General features: G+C 46.0%; 1 protein-coding gene across 4 annotated transcripts in view; it reads left to right on the plus strand.

Moving 5' to 3' along the window:
• ZHX3 (zinc fingers and homeoboxes 3) overlaps positions 1-16660 on the plus strand; it is a 46661-nt gene that overhangs the window by 7168 nt on the left and 22833 nt on the right. For all 4 annotated transcript variants that reach the window (XM_086853078.1, XM_086853075.1, XM_086853074.1 and 1 more), the window contains exon 2: positions 10009-10115. The gene's annotated coding sequence lies outside the window, so the exon portion shown is untranslated. The remainder of the gene's footprint in view (positions 1-10008; positions 10116-16660) is intronic.

A 16660-nucleotide genomic window follows, 5' to 3' on the forward strand; every position in this document is an offset into this window, starting at 1 on the left:
GGGGACATTGTTCCTGCCTCTGTGTGGGCATTTCAGCATTGCTGGAGCCTTGGCTTGGAAATGGGGGCTCATTTCCCACGTGTGGGGGGATTTCCCTTCTTAATTGCAAATGTCAGCCAAGTGGAAAAGGATATGGTTGGTGTGAGGCAGTGGAGGATGGGAGGAACAACAGAGGTGTTGATGAACACGGGAGGGTTGTATTGCCTTCCCAAAATATCTGCTCTGTGGATTTCATTTCCAGTCCTTAAAGCTGGGAAACGCTGCCTTGTGCATCTGCTCTGCTGGGGCTGAGTTTGTCAGGGCATTGTAGGCATGAGGCTGGGAACAAAATGGGAAACAAAAAAAAACATGTTGAATGTAAAATGTCATTGATTTCTTTCTCTATTTTTTGGTATTTTTCTTCTAATTTAATCAATTCCCTACTGTGTTGTAAATTCCAAATGTGAATGGGAAATAATCTCACCAGCACAATAATTAGCATGTAACCAGCAGATGAAGAAAACCCAAACTGCTGAGCTGATTGGTGAATGCTGACTGTTTTCCGAATTAATTTCAATAATCACATCTCCCATTAAAAAGAAGATGGGGTGGGGAGGAAGTCTTAAATTTTCGTCAAGCTCAATGTAGCAAAAAATGGTATGTGCAGTGTAGCTGTTCTGCATGTGATTAGAAAAAAGAGCTGAGGGAGGTTCTTGGAACTGAATTAGCAACAAAGTATTGCTAATTTTGCAACCAAGTAGCTCAATTTCATCTGCTTTTTCGGGAAGAGAAATGGAATTGTAAGTCAAATATCCATAATTTTATGTAGGTGTCTAACAGTAAATAGTCTACTAGAAGAGGAAAACATTCCCTTGCAGTCGTGCTTTGCTGCAAGATGCAAAAACAAGTCCGCTGGAGACCATTTGTAGTGAAATATGTTTGCTGTGCATCCATCCAGCTCCCAAATATTTTGTTCTTGGGCTTTGAAGGGAGAGATGGAAATTGGTGTTTGGGAAGGGGCGATGTCAGAGCATCCAGGAGCTGCACACCCTCTTGGCACAGGAATCTGCAGCCCTGCTCTGCTCTGCCTTCCTCTTCTGCTTTTGTTTTTGGCTGGTTCTGCCCCAGAGGTGGGTGGTGTTTTGAGGAGGGAGAAATCTCTCAGCCTTGCTGCCTCCATGGTGCCACATCCAGACAGCACCAGGAAAGGTCACCTCTGCAGAGCTGTACCTGGCAGCTGGTCTAATTCCACCTGAATTCACAGTCAGGATTAGCAGGGATGATTTTATCTCCTAATGATGATTTCCCCTCGTGGCCATGGCCACCTCACCCTCAGGGTTTATTTTGCAACAGAAAAGCCCAGGTGATGCTGCTACCAGCTGTTGGACCAGAGCATCACTTTAGAGGTGCTTTTTCATTCCAGTTTGAACTCAATTTTAGGAACACTTGTGATAGAACTTGGTGCTTGTAGGCTTCATTTTTTCACTTAGAAGGGCAGGGATGGTCTGCTGAAACCCTAGGCATGCAAGAGGTGGGTCCACGCTGTAGTGGTGAGAAATCCTGGAGTGTGTGATGGAACCACCTTTTAATTAATGCAAAATGCTCACTCTGGCATGAAGCTGGTGATCCCATGTGATCTCTGTTTTCAGTGTGGGGAATGAAACCTGCCCAGAGCCCCCTGGGGTGTGACAGCCAGGAGGGAGACCAGGTCCCACAGAGCATCTCTGGTGTGTGGCACTGGGCTCCTGTCCCTCCCAAAGCCTCAGGATATGATATTATTGTCATATATTATTTTAAAAACAATTTGAAAAGGCCAGGCCAGCCCAAGTGCTTTGAAACAGAATTTGTTATTTTATCAATTTGAGCTTGGTGTGCTGTGGGAAGGTCTGCAAGTGGATCACTATGGGATTTTCTTCGCAGGTTTTCCTAATGTTAGAGAGTGTCTCAAAGAAGTATCACATTGTTTCATTTTCCCTCCACACTTGATTTTTTTTTTAATAAAAAAAACTAACGTCAACAACCCTACAATAACCAGTGAGTGAATGTACACATTCTGTGCCCAGTTTTTTGGGGTTTGGTTTGGTTTTGGGTGTTTTTTTATTGTTTTTTGTGAAAAGCAAGATTTAGCTGGCAATCATGTTAGGAGCTACGGATAAAAATGTATGTTTTAAACCACCTCACTGATGGCTTTTGCTTTTTGACTCTTTAAAATGCCATTAATCAAGTTAGAGACTGAAAAAAACCCCAACAAAGCAGAGACTGAGAAAAGTCATTTGAGGTGAGTAAGCAAGCTGGCTTTTTTGTTTAATGAAAGCTCAAAAAATGGCCCACTGCCACTGTGTATGTTAAGAGTACCTTAAACACAGAGTGTCCTTCAGTGCTGACAGGCATCCCAAACACCTTTCATAATAAACCTCTAATTATACCTTAGTGACTTTGTAGGTTCTCTGGATGAGCTTGGGAATATCGCAGTGAAATCAGGGAGAATATTTATATTTTCTGTGTCTTATGTGTGAACCAGATTTAGAGCTGGACTTGGTGAGTGTGGTACAGAGTGATGTATTTATGGTGTGTTAGAGAGCTGTGCTTGCTGCTTCATGATGTAATTTTGGGGTTAAGCTCTGCATTTTGGGAAGTACTTCCTGAATGCAGCAGTGTGGATTCCCAAATCCAGACCCCAGCTGAGCTGGTTGGAAAAGGGTCCGGCTGGTGGCCAGCGCCTGCAGCCCATCGCTACCTCCTGATGTCTGGCTCTTGGGGCTCTTGGACTACAGCCCAGCACTCAGAACCAGAGACTTCAGTAGAAATCTCTGCTTCTTAAAGGGAAACAAAACCTCCAGAGCTTTGTGGTTGTGGAGAAAAGCTGGAAAATGGGAATTCTTGGGCAGAGAGTGGTAGGGAGATGCAGTAGCCTGGTTGTTTCCCAGTATCCCAGACTGGGAACAGTGCCATGGGGTCCTGGGCTTGACTTTTGGCTTTAGAAGTTGGCATGGCAGACTGCTAGGTTGGTTCTTTTCTCCTCTGCTTATTTGTTTCTTCCCTCCTTCATTTTAATACTGTCTCCTGGGAGATTCCAGCTGAAGTCTATTAATTGCTGAGATGTTTCTTTTCCCCTGTGCCGTGGATGCTGTGTCCAGTTTGGCTGGATGGTTTCTGGCGCAAAGGAAGGAGCAGCAGGACAGAAGAGCTGTGCTGGTGCTGGGTGTGTGTTTGTACATTCTGCAGAGGTGTCCTGGAGGTGTTACTCGCTTGTCTTTGTGCTCAGCCAGGCTTCCACAGCAGCAGCAGGGTCCCTGCTCTGTGCCACCGAGGCTTGTCCCCCATCAGGAGCTCTGTGTGTCCCCCAGCTTTTGATGGACTTTGCTGAGTCAGAGTGGGGTTTGATTTCAATTTTGATTTCTCTTGCAAGCCTAAGTTGGAGGTCTGTGAAATGGCTGTTCTGATGCTAAGGGATGACTTTGGACAACTTTCTGTTGGTCCAGAAACTCTTGGAAAGGTCTGGGAAGTTCCCCTCCAAAAGTAGACACCAGTGGGACACTGCAAAACCCTGAGCATGGATCAAATCAAGTGATAATTCATCAAAGCTTTCTTCTGCTTGGCCACGAGTCCTTGAAAATCTGTATGGCTTTGTCCTCCTACTTGAGAGTTTTTCTCCAGAATTGTGTCTAGATGCTTGTGGGTTTTTTTTCCCCCATCCTGATCAGTCTGAGGTGACCACAGGAGATGAAGCTTCTCTTACGCTGATGCTCCCTGCAAGGGCATCTTTTCTCTCTCCAAGTATTTTGGAGCTCGTGATAAAATTGCAAGGCTTTGGCAGTGCCCCTGTGGGTGCTATTTGTGTGCCAAGCCCTGCTGAATACATCTTTTATCACAGATTTGTAACAGTAGCTGTTGGGGGGGAGCTTCACAGGAGAAGTGCTTTCAGAAGAATGTTTTTGTAAGGGAACACTGTCCTAAAAAAAAAAAAAAAAAAAAAAAAAAAAAAAAAAAAAACCCAACAAAAAACCTTGCAGGCAAAAAAGAAAAAAACCCAACATTTTTCATGTCTTCATGTTGTAAAATTTGCCCATTAATTTGGGTGAATCAGGTTTTGCTTCCATTTCTAGACTATTTTGTCTGTCCTCTTTGTACAAACAAGCACTGTTACGCTCCAGGCATTTTTTTGAGGGGGGAAAAAGACTTTTAGGTTGAGCTAAGAAATTCCAGAATCCTTGTTTTGTGTAACTCTCCCCAGTCTGAGCCCCAGCCAGGTCCCTGCAGGAGCTGGGATTGGCACCCAGCTGGCACTTTGCTCAGGCTGGCCTCGTTCGTGGTGTGGAGAGCAAACTCAGGACATGGGTCTGTTCATCAGGTCCATCTTAATAAGAGAATTTAAGGAGGACAAAAAGCAGGAGGGGTTCTGAGCAGTAAATGGAGTAGTAATGGAGGGTGTGCAGCCTCTGGGACAGGGCTCTGGTGTGCTCAGCTCTTGTCTCTGCTCGGGGTCCCACTGGTGGTGCCTTTGTGGCCACTGTTGAGTTGAGCTGTGTGAGGTCTCTGCAAGAGCCTGGTGTTTCTCCATGGCAGAAACATAAAGCTAGTCCTCCCACATGTTTGCCTCACAATTATCAGTGCTTTTCCTTTAATAAAAGGATTTTTCATGGGAAAACCTTGCTTTAAAATCACACTAGTGTCTGAAAGTGTTCTGGCTGCTGAGCATCCCACCTCCAAGGAGGTGGATACAGCACTGTGCTCCATTTCCAGCTTTGGTTTGGATCATCATACATTGTTCTTAAGTAGCCATTTATTCTCCTTCCCATGTCTCTGGCACAGGAGCAAGAGAATCAAACATTAAAAGAGGAATGTGATTATAATCCTGTAAAAACTGTCAGAGGAATTTGGCAGTGGTTGCAGCCTGTGAGTGTAATACATAATATTATATTCATTTTTAAAAATGATTAGATTTCAAGCTGACAGTTTAAATGACAAGTCACCTTAAAAAGATATTATGGACAGTGTAAAGACTGTCAGTGTGTTTTTTCCTTTGCTAACTGTGGAGTTTTCAAGGCCTGTGCACCCCACCAAAAATAGGAGCCTTTGGCTTTTGGCAAGCTTTGTGTGGAAGCTGAGAGCAATGAGGTCCCTTGTATTAATAATTTGTATTATAATAGCATTGTTACTGCTGGCTCCCAGGCTTTTTTTTTGTCCCTGAGTTAATGGCAGGGCTGCCTGTCAAAGGGAATTTTTGTTGGAAAAAACTTATTTTTGCTTTTGTTGTCTCTTTGCTCCCACAAAACTGTGTGAATGGCACCAGTAACTGCAGCTGGGAGAGGCTGGAGATGAGGGCAGAGGAACTGTTCAGCCATGTCATTGAATATATTGACAGTTTAAATATGGTATTCTGCATGGAAAGCAGATCCCAGGGGACTGACAGAGTTCCCCATCCCAGAATATCCCAGCTCACAGCAGCAGCTGAAGCTAAAGATGCCAAAACCTCCAGGCAGTGCAGGAACGGAGCCGCAGCTTCCCACGTCCTGCTGTAGTCCTGGGGTTTTTGGATGAAAGGGAAACCAGTGCTCTTCTGTTTCCTTGAACTGGATAATCACATGGATGATCAGGGCCCCATCAGGCCTTGAATAAAACATGGAACAAAGTGATGATTACTGCTCTCAAATAATAGTTAAATTTAGCTCTTTGTGTCCCCTGTGGTCCTTAGAGCATCCTTTGGGCAGTGAGATGAAAATGGGAGGAGTGGGAGTCTGTTGTTTGCTTTCCTTGGATAGGAAGCTGACTATAATTCACTGACTTTAATGCTCCATGTCGTATATATACCTGTTTGGTTGCTTTTAAACCCAACCTGAATAGGATTTGAAATTTTTAAAACTCTGCAATTGGAATTTTTAGCATCATGGGAATATTCCATAAGGAATAGTGGAATATTTCCTTCTTGCAATGGAAAAATTCATTCCAGTAGACATGGGTTGGACCATGGTCTGCTTGTAAATTCTTGGAGATTGGACATAAAACTCAGCTGAAAATAAACATTAGCATCAGGAGTATAGTGCAGAAGGATGGGGGAAAGTGTCCTTGTCTGGCTCTGGCAGGAGAGAGGGGAAGAGTTTGGCTGGAGGAGATCCAGAAAGTTGTAAAGAGATTGACTGGAGGTCTAGAAATCCTTGGTCTGATCAAACCTGAGCTGTCTGGTTCTAGATGGGAGAAGAGCAAGGCAGGAAATACATCTTCAGGTGCCTAAAAGGGAAGGGGAAGGTTGCTCTCTGTACACAGCAGGAAGAGTAAGAGGTCACAGTCCTAAAATTGCAGAGAAAAATGTTCAGATTAAATATTGGGCAAAATTAGGGAAGTGCTTTCCCTGAAAGTAACAGTAGAATTTGATGGTCTGAAGAGCTTGTGGAGCACCAGTTGTTGGAGGATAAAACAGCTTGGAAATATCTTTCTGGTATTTCTTGATGGTCATTGTTGAGTTGTTGCTGTTGTTCTTTGCTCCCTTCCCTCCTGGCCTGAAGTGGTGAGGCTGGAGAGGGCTGGTTTTGGTCTAAAATAAGCAAGAGACAAGAAATGCTATTCTGTGGCTTAAATTTTCAGGAACTTAAAAAGATTGAAGTTACTAAACATAATGTAAGTTTGCATGTCTCCCTACAAAAGCAGATGTTGCTTAGAAATATTTTATGCTCTTTGGTTCTGAAATTGAATGTTATGGACATTAAATTGTACAATTTGCAGCTCTCAGTGATGAAGCTTTTCCATAGGATGCTAGTTCACTTGAGTTGGAAGAGAGAGAGGGGAGTGAATGATGTTGCCTTTAGTATAGCTATTTCTCTTTAAAGAAATATCAGTGAAGTCGAGTTCCCAGCTCTGTAAATACTGCAGAAATAAAAAAAAAAGCCTCTTTAGAGATTCTGAATGGTAAGGTGTCAGTCCTTTAACAGTACCTTGGGCATGGTAACTTTTTAAATCAGTGTTCCACAAGCAGCAGGGGCTGCAGGGCCAGACAGTCTCTGCTGGGCAGTGTCTGGTCTTCTCAGAATAAGTCTGAGAAGTTTCCTTCAGGTCCATGTGGACACCTCAGGAAGGTGCTCATCTCTGCCAAAGCCTGCAAAGTGCCTTCACAGCTCAGCTATTTCCTAGTTCTGAGTAACAGCAAGAAAAGGTAAAGCATCCCTTTTGGACACTGGTGTGCAGAGGAATTGTTTTTGTCTTTTTCTGTATCATTTTGTTCTTCCTCAGCCCAACCTCTGGACAGAGAGGTGGATTCAGGGCTGTTGTGTCTGCTTGTGTGAGTCTCAGGTCAAACCAGGCTTTGCTCTGCAAGGAGGATTTATTCTGGGACAGCCTAGTTCCCTTTTCAGCCACATTAAAAGAAAAAAAAATCCCAGAAGAGAGCAAGAAGATCTGTTAAGGTCCCAAAAGAGAGCTAATGTCTGTTAAAAAAAAAATAAATCTGAAGTGGGGTTGTGAGGTAAAAGGAAAATAGAATAATCTCTATTTTTGAGCCTTTGCAGTGGATTTGATTTTGAAATGTTCAGTCCATCGGTGGATCTCACACAGGGGTGTAGTAAGATGGCTTACTCTGTATGTTAAATTTGCTGTTTGAGGAAGATATTCTCCATTCTGGAACTTGTTTGCAGGTTTTTGAGCTGCTCAGTCAAGCCTTGGGAAGCCGTAAGGACGGCAGTGGGATGGGAATGATGGCTGTGGTTCTGGCAGACAGTGCAAATAACTGAGACATAAGGACCTCAGTGTATCTTGGCTGTTGGATGCTGGGATTTTAATATCTGAAAGAAGTTAGGGGGAAAAAACATGCCTTGGTTGTCCTTGTTGCTGTTCCAGTTTCAGTGATAAGCAGCTGAGCTGTTCGCATGTTCTGCTTGGAGGAAACCCCAGTCCCTGTGCCCTCGCCCCAGCTCGCTCTGTTATTCTTCTTGAAGCAGCAATTCCAGGGAATTCAAGGAGGAGCTGCCAGGGTAATCATAGCTCATGGTGCCAAATTTGCAGGGGCTTTACTCCATATTTCAGAACAAGGTTTTGGGAGACTCAGATTTATCTCTGCCTCCAGCTTAAGTTTCTATTTAAGCCACCTTTAATTTCTAGAAGCGCGAAGCTGTTCTGACTGCTGTGATCGAGGTCACTCTTTAATTTAGGTACTCCAAGGAATGCAAAATCTTGTTTGTTAAAGTCTTTGGCATATGCTGAATGCCTAAAGGAGTGTGTGAAGGATATTAAATGTTCCACGGCAAAATGGAGAGGAGCAGCAGTGTTACAGGAGGAGGAATGGCAGATAAGCAGTGGGGCCAGGCTGTTATCACTCTCTCTGGGAGGTGCTGGGGTTGTGCAAGTCAGTATAGGACATTTACACAAGTTGCTGGAATAAAAACCACTCCATCAGCACTCTAGTATTTGTTTCTTATTATATGTTAAATTTTTTCTGGCATAGCAAAGTTTGTCACCTGTTATGTCAAGGTCTCGGCATTCAATGCTGGGATCTTTCCAAGTGTGCTGAAACCTTATTGGTTAGGGGTAAGCCTTCCTTTCATTTTAAGGGAGGAAAAAAAGAAAAGCGAGTTAAAAAAGAAAAAGCTGTGGCATCTAGCAAGCATTTAAAGCATTTTTCTTGTTCTCTCAAGTCTTGTGATTTGCCAAACTTAGGCCTCCTGATTTCCTCCCCCCCACCCCAGTTCTGGGCTTGCTTTGCTTTTCCTGTGAATTAAATTGGGAGAATAACATACAGCAGGTAATGTATAACAAATAACATAGAGCAGCCAGCACTGCAGGTCTGGGGAAAGCTTTCTCCAGGCCTGGCTCTGCAGCAGGCAGTGTCAAGACACCTGAGTGCTTAGGGAGGGAAAACCTTTGTGTCCTTCTACGCTTGTCCAATTGTTTTGCCTTTTTTAAATTATTCCCTTTTCTTTTTAAATCTTGCTGAGTTTGGTCTGTGAAATTACAATCAGAGTGGAAACTTCTTGTCTGCAGGATTTTGGGGAGCCCTTTCCTGAGTTGAAATGCATCTGTGCCAGTTACTTGGTGAAATCTCACTGTGCCACTTATTTAATCCAAGAAACTCAGCAGCTGTGTGCAAAGGATCCAACTTGGGAAGCAGATCGGTGGGGCTCAGGCAGGGAAAGTTAGGGACCAGAGCTGGCTGAAGCACAGGGACACTTCATGGAATCACAGGATGATTTGGGTTGGAAGGGATCTTAAAGATCATCTAGTTCAAGCCCTCCTGCCATTGAGCATGAGACACTTGGGACATGCTGCTGGGAGAGGAGGACCTGTCACTGCTTCGGCAGGAGCAACAAACAAGTTTAAATTTTACTTTACTTGGGCAATCACAACCTAATTTTCCTGGTTTTCATCATTGTTACATGCTCTGGCTCACCCTTTTCAAGGGTGACTCTATGTTTTTCAATCTGCTGTTTTCTGCCCTGGTCTGAACTTAATTCCAGAAATCCACTTGGCTGGTTATCTCTTTAGACAGTAAAGTTTAGAAATTAGGAAATACATGGAGTTGGCTCTGTTGCTTCTCCAGTGGTGAGGGAGCAGGGATTGGATGGCAGAGGGGGGAAATGAAGGGGAGAAAAGAAGGCCACAGCTGCAAGCAGAGCTGCATGTTATATTTAGCTGCTGCTGTGGCAGTGGCAGTCAGGGTGCTGTGGTTGCTGCTCTAAATATGTTCTGGGCAGTTGAGGTTTCCAGCCCTGTAATGGAGCACAGGGAGCTGGGCAGCAGTTTCACTGGTTTCCAGCACACTGCAGCTGGGGGATTGCTTTCACTGGGTTGAGGCCTTGGTGATTAATTCAGCAAACTTGGTTCACTGATAAATAATGTCTTTACTTATTGAGAGGGGGAAAAAAAGCCCCAAAGATGGGTGTTTAGGGTGCTTCAGTGGGGATGTACTGTGGGAGCATGGCAGGGTGGGCACCTCAAACTGAGCAGTGTTTTATTTTTGCTTTTAGCCTTTGCTACCCAAGAGCTGCCTTCTCCTTCAGGGGTAATCTTCAGCAGTAATTTTTGGTGCAATATCTTCTCTTCCAGCTCTGAATCCTGGTGCTGCTGGGGCAACTGCAGGCACTTTAAAGATGTGGGTGAGCACAGAGGAGGGGCAGGAGAACGACAGGCTCAGGACATGGTCCCTCATGCAGGTAGGACACTGCTGTCACCTCGGGCACTGTGTGTGATGTGGAGCTTTCTGTGCAGCCTCGAAGGGAAATGTGCTGTGTTCAGTGTATCACACAGATCTCTGTGCAGGCTGTTGCAGCCTGGTGGCTGAGGGAAGTGATCCTGCAGTGACTGGCTCCATTGCCTAGAGATCAGGGGCTGCTCTATGGTCAGATCAAGCTTGGTTTATGCTTCCAGGTGTCCCTGAGAAGGGGGAGATTTTTATTTTCCTTGCTTTTGGATATCACTCCTTGAACAAAACAGAGTTCAGATAGCCTGTGTGTGTGTACTTTTCTCCTGGCTGGCTCCTCTAACTGTGTGCTAGTCGCTGATTTACTTTATTTCCATGTAACTTAATAAATATCCATCTGTCCCATGGTGTGGATGAGGGGTCAGGAGAGCGATGCTTTTTCCTTTTGGCTTCTGTGGATGGAAGAAGTGTGCTTGGAAATAACACTCCAGTTTTCCATTACACCCTTCCAGGCTTTTGAAGAAGAAATTGGGTCTCATAGCAGAGCCAAGCCATTTTATTTGTAGAAAAAGTAAGCTCCATGGTTGAACATAAGTGAGAAGACTGGCAGGGAATTTGTTCACCCAATTCATGGCTGTGTGATAAATGAGTGTCCCCGTGGAAATGGGGATTTTTCAAACCCTAGAGTGGTTTCTACCCAGCTTGTGCCGCATCTGGAGACTGCTTGTTTCTAGACTTTATTAAATAATCAGTGTTGGGAGTACAGTGACTGGACTGATGCTGTTTGCTGCAGCTTTCCTGACACACTTCCAGTTCTGCAGCCTGTTAAACTGGTAGGAATAAACTAAGGCACCCTGCTGAAGCATGTGATGTGCTGGGATCCACGTGCACCCTCAGCCCCCTGAGAGCTGTCCTCCTTGAAGTTCCCTCCATTAATTGCATCTAGGTGGGTCCTCAATTCCTTATGGCAGTAACTGTGCAAATGCAGTGAACATTGTGTCTCTCTACTTGTCTGGCTATTATAAACAGAAAAATTTGCTGGAGGAAGAGGGTGAAGCTTTTGTAGCTTCGCTTTGCCTTTGTTAACAGAGTCGGTCTCCTAGGAGGGAAAGCAGGGAGAAGGGCATTAAATTTTATATCCCTTAGTATCTGCCACAGAAAGAAAGCATAACAGATGTGGATGGTTTGTGTGGAAGGTGTCTGGGTAAATAAGAATAATTCCTTTGTGTTGCATCTGCAGAAGAAGACTTTGTTCATTACGGAAGGGCCAGCACCCAGAGATGGATTGTGGCCTTGTAGCAAAGTGTGCCATCCTCCCTGCAACCCCACGGTCCTGTGCCGGCCCACAAAGGCTTTTCAGTATCTTATGAGGGAGCTTTAAGAACCAAACTGAGGATCTTTGCTGCAGAAGTTGGTCCCTTTCTCTCCTCTCCTCCTTGTCCCCCACCCTCCTGTGGTGTCCTCTCCCTCCCAATTAATTTGTTTTTAAAACGATTGTGCCATTGTGTGCATCAATAATGCGCATGGCCTGTCTTGTTTTTCTCTTGGCCTGAAAGTGCAAAGCAAATCTGTTTATGGTTTTGGTGAGCTAATTCTTCCCCACCCTAGATTTTTAAATAGACTCTTTCTTTACCAAGCTTGCAGAGCTCGCAGGATGTATTGAAGTAATGGGAAAAATATGCTGTGTGTTAACCTTCCTTTTTTGTAAAACTTTATTTACAAGACCCTATTTCTGGCAGTGCTGGGAAGTGAATATCTGGATGCTGGAGAAAGTCAAAGACTTTGAAATAGTAAAATGGGTGTTTAATGCATTTGGGGAGGAAATGTTTCGAGTTTTTCACATTCAGCGCTTGCATTGTGAAGCAAAGTCTAGTGAGCTGTGCTCAGTTGTCCCTTTAATTATTTATCTGCTCCTGCAAATCCCAGTTCCTAGGCTTGGCTGTTCCCTGGGCTCTCTGTTACCTTCAAACAGGCTCCTCCAAGGCAGCTGCTGACCCAGACCTTGCAGCTGAAGGTAAGAGCAGCAAGGAATGCTCTTGACCTGTAAATAGTGCCTTGGATTAAGGGCTTGCTATGTCACTGGTGTGTTGGAAATGTTATTTTTGCCTCTTGATTTCATCCTTCCTGCGAATCAATCTCAGACCTGTCTGTTTAGGTTAACAGCCTTCTCTGCATCCTTGTGGGGGTTGCAGAGCTCCGTGTGCAGCGTTTTCATGGGGTGTTTTGGCTGCTGGAGGCAGAGCTCAGCTCTGCCCTGGGAGCACTAGAGAAGCCCCAGGGACACCCCTGTCCATGATGCCTGGCTGCTGGCTTGCTTCCCAGCCCTTGTGCTGGCTGTCTCCTGTACCCTGCCCTGCCACAGCAGCTCCTCACCTCCAACCTGGCTCTGAGTTATTTCTAGTGAAAGCTCTGAGCTGCTCGTGGCTCTCTGGAGATGTGGGGCTTTGTGCAGCCTGGTGTAGTGGATGGTCTCCCTGCCCATAGCAGCAGGGCTGGACTGGTGATCTTTAAGGTCCCTTCCAGTGCAAACCATTCTGTGATTCTATGGCCATTACATGTGCAAATGCACTTCTCCAGCCCCAGCTCTGTAGGGCTTGGCTGAGGCTTCTGGGTACTCCTGTAACATAAATAAGCAGGAGTAGGATTTCAAAGCAAGCAAATTTTTGACATAGTTGATGTCACGCCTCTTCAGCCCTGTGTTTAGGGCCCAAGGATCTGCAGGCCCACAGCTGCTAGTTTGGTCTTGTTGCTAATAACCCTCTGGAGGTGTTTCTGCTGAGCTGGTTCTTGCTGAGGGGTTCACCCTGTTCTGACGGTGTTAGGGCAGACAGGACCTGTGGTAGGAAAAACAGGAGGTGCTTTCACAAAACTGGGTGTCCTGCGTGAAGCTGCAGCTCTGGACGTGCTCCTCGCTGGGGTTTATGGTGTGGAGTGACAGCAAGGACTTGTGGTGAGTAGCCTAAAAGCAGAAAGGGCTGGGACAGGGTTATCCCACTCGTACAGCCCTTCCACCCAGAGCCTCTGCTCTGCCAGTGAAGAACAGAAGGGGAAAAGAGATTTCATTTCCTCACCCTGAGAGGTAAATGTTTCACAAGAGTTTCGTTCACTTGCAAGTCTGCAGTAGAGCTGAAAGAATTCCCTACACAAAGGCTTTGCAAAACAGGATTGCCCTTTGTCTACGTAATTTGGTAGCACATGGGGTTTCTTTCTGTAGCAGAGCCTTGGAAGAGGTGAAGCTCTCTCTTTTTATCTTTTCTCTCTTTCTGTTAAGCTGGCAGTGTTGGTGCTCCCCAGGAAGGTGATGGCTGGGGGCTGGCACTGACCAGCGCCCCTCAGTCCCTAGGCAGGAGCTGTAGCCCTGAGCATGAGCTGTGAAGCCTCTCTTACCTGCCCTTTTCCTATCTCCCCAATCAGTAATCATGTCTAACTGTAAAGATTCCCAACTTGCAGATCAGACAGAGTTTTCCAGATGCCCTTGCATCTTTTTCCCTCATTCTTCCCTTCCTACTCTTACTTCTTACTGACCTGTTTGCTCAGGACATGTATACAATATCAGTGTGACAAATTAAATTGCTTGTACTCAGGAAGATGAAGCCACTGGATGCCTAAATGCTGCATAAACTTCTTGGCTAGCCCCACACTAACAGTTTTGACTCTTGCCCCTCATTATATTTTGTGAAAGGCAAATTCCGTCCTGCGTGTCCCCTTCCAAACCTATTGCCCAACACTTCCACTATTTGTCATCAGCTGAAAAGGATCTGAGCACTGCAGATATCCACAGATGTGGTTCTGTCTGCTGTGTTATAAACCACATCTGTGTATCAGGAGGGTTTGGGTTTGCTGTTCCCCTTTGCAGGGCTTCTCCCCGTGCTGGGGTTTGGGATGTGCAGTGGTGCTGCAGTGGCTCTGCTGTTCCTCTGCTGAGCTGAGGAACACCTCCTCCTCCCCAAGAGCAGGAGACTGCCAGGAGCAGCCAGGTTGGAGGCCCCAGAGATGCCTTCAGCCAGCTCTGTCTGGCAGGGGTGCCCTGAGGCTGTGGAAGGCTCCAGTGGAGGCTGTGTCCAGTCTCTGTGAATGGACTGGGGTATGCTTGAACAGGTTTTCTTTATGAAGGGAAAGAACTGTGCCTGTGGTCTGGGGAAGTCTGGATAAAGTCCATTCTATTGTTTTGTACCAACACAAACTGGGGGCGCATCAGGTTCAAGGAGAGGCCTGCTGCAAAGGGAGAGGCTTTGGGGTGTCTGGCTCAGAGCTAAGGCTGCAATATTCTGTGTTGTCAGAGGCATTTGTGAAAGAAGATGCAGATCCAAGGTGAAATGGTGAGTTCTCACCACCCTTCAAACTGTGGACTGCAGGCTACCCTTAAAACAAAGTGATTCACTGCAGAGGAAAACCAGCTTATTTCCCAGCTTGATCTGGAGCCTTATAATCACTTTGGTGGTTCAGCTCTGTGCAACACTGAGGAGCTGTCTGTTCCAGCACGCTGAGCATGCTGCAAATTTTATTTCCAAAACAGCCCTTTAAGCATGTTGGGCTGTAAGGGAAACTTGTAATAATTCCCTCTGCCAGTATAATTCCGTGGCAGTGCAAAATAAGAGGGTGTCTGGCTAAAGGTGACCCATTAAATGGTGATTTCTGATAAATAACTAGACTGGGGACTCACAAGTCCTGAGTTCAATTACTGACTTTTCTATAAGCTTCCTGTGACCTTGGGCGAGTTATTTAGAATTGCTTTGTGCCTCATTTCCCTTTCTGTAACACACTGGTGACAGCATTTCCCTTCCAGCCAGGAGCTGTGTCAGTGGGAAGGTGTCCATACCCTTTTCCATAGCTGCTGTGTGAAGGACCTGGATGTGCTAGGAAGCATGATCATCTCATGGGCCTCTCTTCTGTTTTCCTGGGGAAAACACAACAGGATGATCCATTGAAAGGGTTTTACAGGTACCTAGACAATGTGTTCCATGGGGTCCTGGGGCTCCTGGCATTACTGCACTGCAAAGTGGTTGCTCCTTGAGCTGTAAAGTCTTCCTTAGCACTGCTCTCAGTTCTTGAGCTTTAAATTGATGGCCAGTTTGGGCAGAGCAGGTTTCTGGTGCTCCTGTGCTGCCTTTCTGCTTTGAACCCAGGTGAATGTAAAGGAGAGGAGATGGCTTTGGGGACAAAGATGATGGCACATGGTCCTGCTCCTCACAGCGATGTGTAGACAGACCTCAGGCAGATCATCTCACCTCTCCCTGCTTCTTCCCTGTCTGCTCCTTCCCAGTGTGGGGTAACAGCACTGACCACTCCCTAAACGTCAGGAGAAGCTTTCCAGCATCCCTGAAATGTGCAAAAACCTCGTGGTTGGAATAGCAGACTTCTGGGGGGAGCAGGAGGCTGGCTGGCTGCTGTGTGGTGCTGTGAAGGCTCCCTGCCATTCCCATGGGATAAGCTATGGGAAGCCCTCCCATGACAGCTGTCCAGGGGGGAGCTGCCTCTGTTTCAGGTACAACAGAGCTGAGGAGTGATGCTGAGCCTCCTTTGTCCTGGGGGCATGCAGCTTCTCTTCCCTTTGCCATATCCAGGGGTGGATGTGGGAGAGCCACTGGCCTGAGACTCCCACCCTGTGGCAGTGAGTGAGCTCCAGCTGGTGTGGGATGCTGTGCTTGGATGGAAATGATCATCTTTGGGATGTGGCAGAAAATCAGGCCTTGTGGGTGGGAAAATGCTCTTGGGGAGTATCTGACTATCCAGAAATGTTAAAAATACTGTCATCTCCCTCTGGTGACACAGCTGGTCCAGTGGCTTGTGTAGGCTGTTGAGAACCAGCAGTGTGAATTGTGGCCACTCTTCCATCTTTGGTGTGAGTATATTGTATGAAATTTCTATCACCTGTGCAAGAGGCATGGCCCAGCAGCTGGAAAAATCCATCCATTTCAGACAGATGTTTTGATTTCATCTCCATCCTTCTCTTCCCAAGAGTCAAAACCCCAGCCTCCTTCTCCTTCAAGGTATTCTGAGTTACTGTTCTGCTGGCTGGGATGCTGCAAGGCTGCACAGCAGCATGTGGCCTCCAGGGCACAGCAACAGGCTGGGGCTGCTTCTAGACCAGGGTTTGTAAATCTCGGGCTACAGGTAGGTCTGGCTGTAACTAGGAGGAAAACCATCTTGAACAGCACTCCTGACACTAGTGAAAGGGAAGAAATTGAATTCTCATTGCACAGGATGTGGTATCATTAAGCATTTCTGCTGTCTAACCCACTTGTTTTTCCCTTTTGTGGTTTGTATGATCTTCCTGCTGGGCCAAGAAACATTTAAGGCCGTGGATTTTCCCCCAACTTGTGAGACTTTTAGTTGGTTCAAGCCACTCTATGTGGGGGGGAGGGTGAGCTCCAGACTGGTACGTGTGGAAGATCACATGGATGTGTGACTTCTAAAAGTCTTCAGGGTTGTCTGTTGGAGGATCTTGGAGCTCTGAGGAGAGGCTTTGCACACGTGTCTTGGGAACTTCTAAAAGGCCGTGGAAATAACTACTGACCGAGGAAGGGAGGGATGTGGGGAAGATGCCAGGCGTCAAGG

Source organism: Cyanistes caeruleus, chromosome 16 (assembly GCF_971803275.1).
Source record: "Cyanistes caeruleus chromosome 16, bCyaCae1.hap1.1, whole genome shotgun sequence".
Taxonomy (NCBI): domain Eukaryota; kingdom Metazoa; phylum Chordata; class Aves; order Passeriformes; family Paridae; genus Cyanistes; species Cyanistes caeruleus.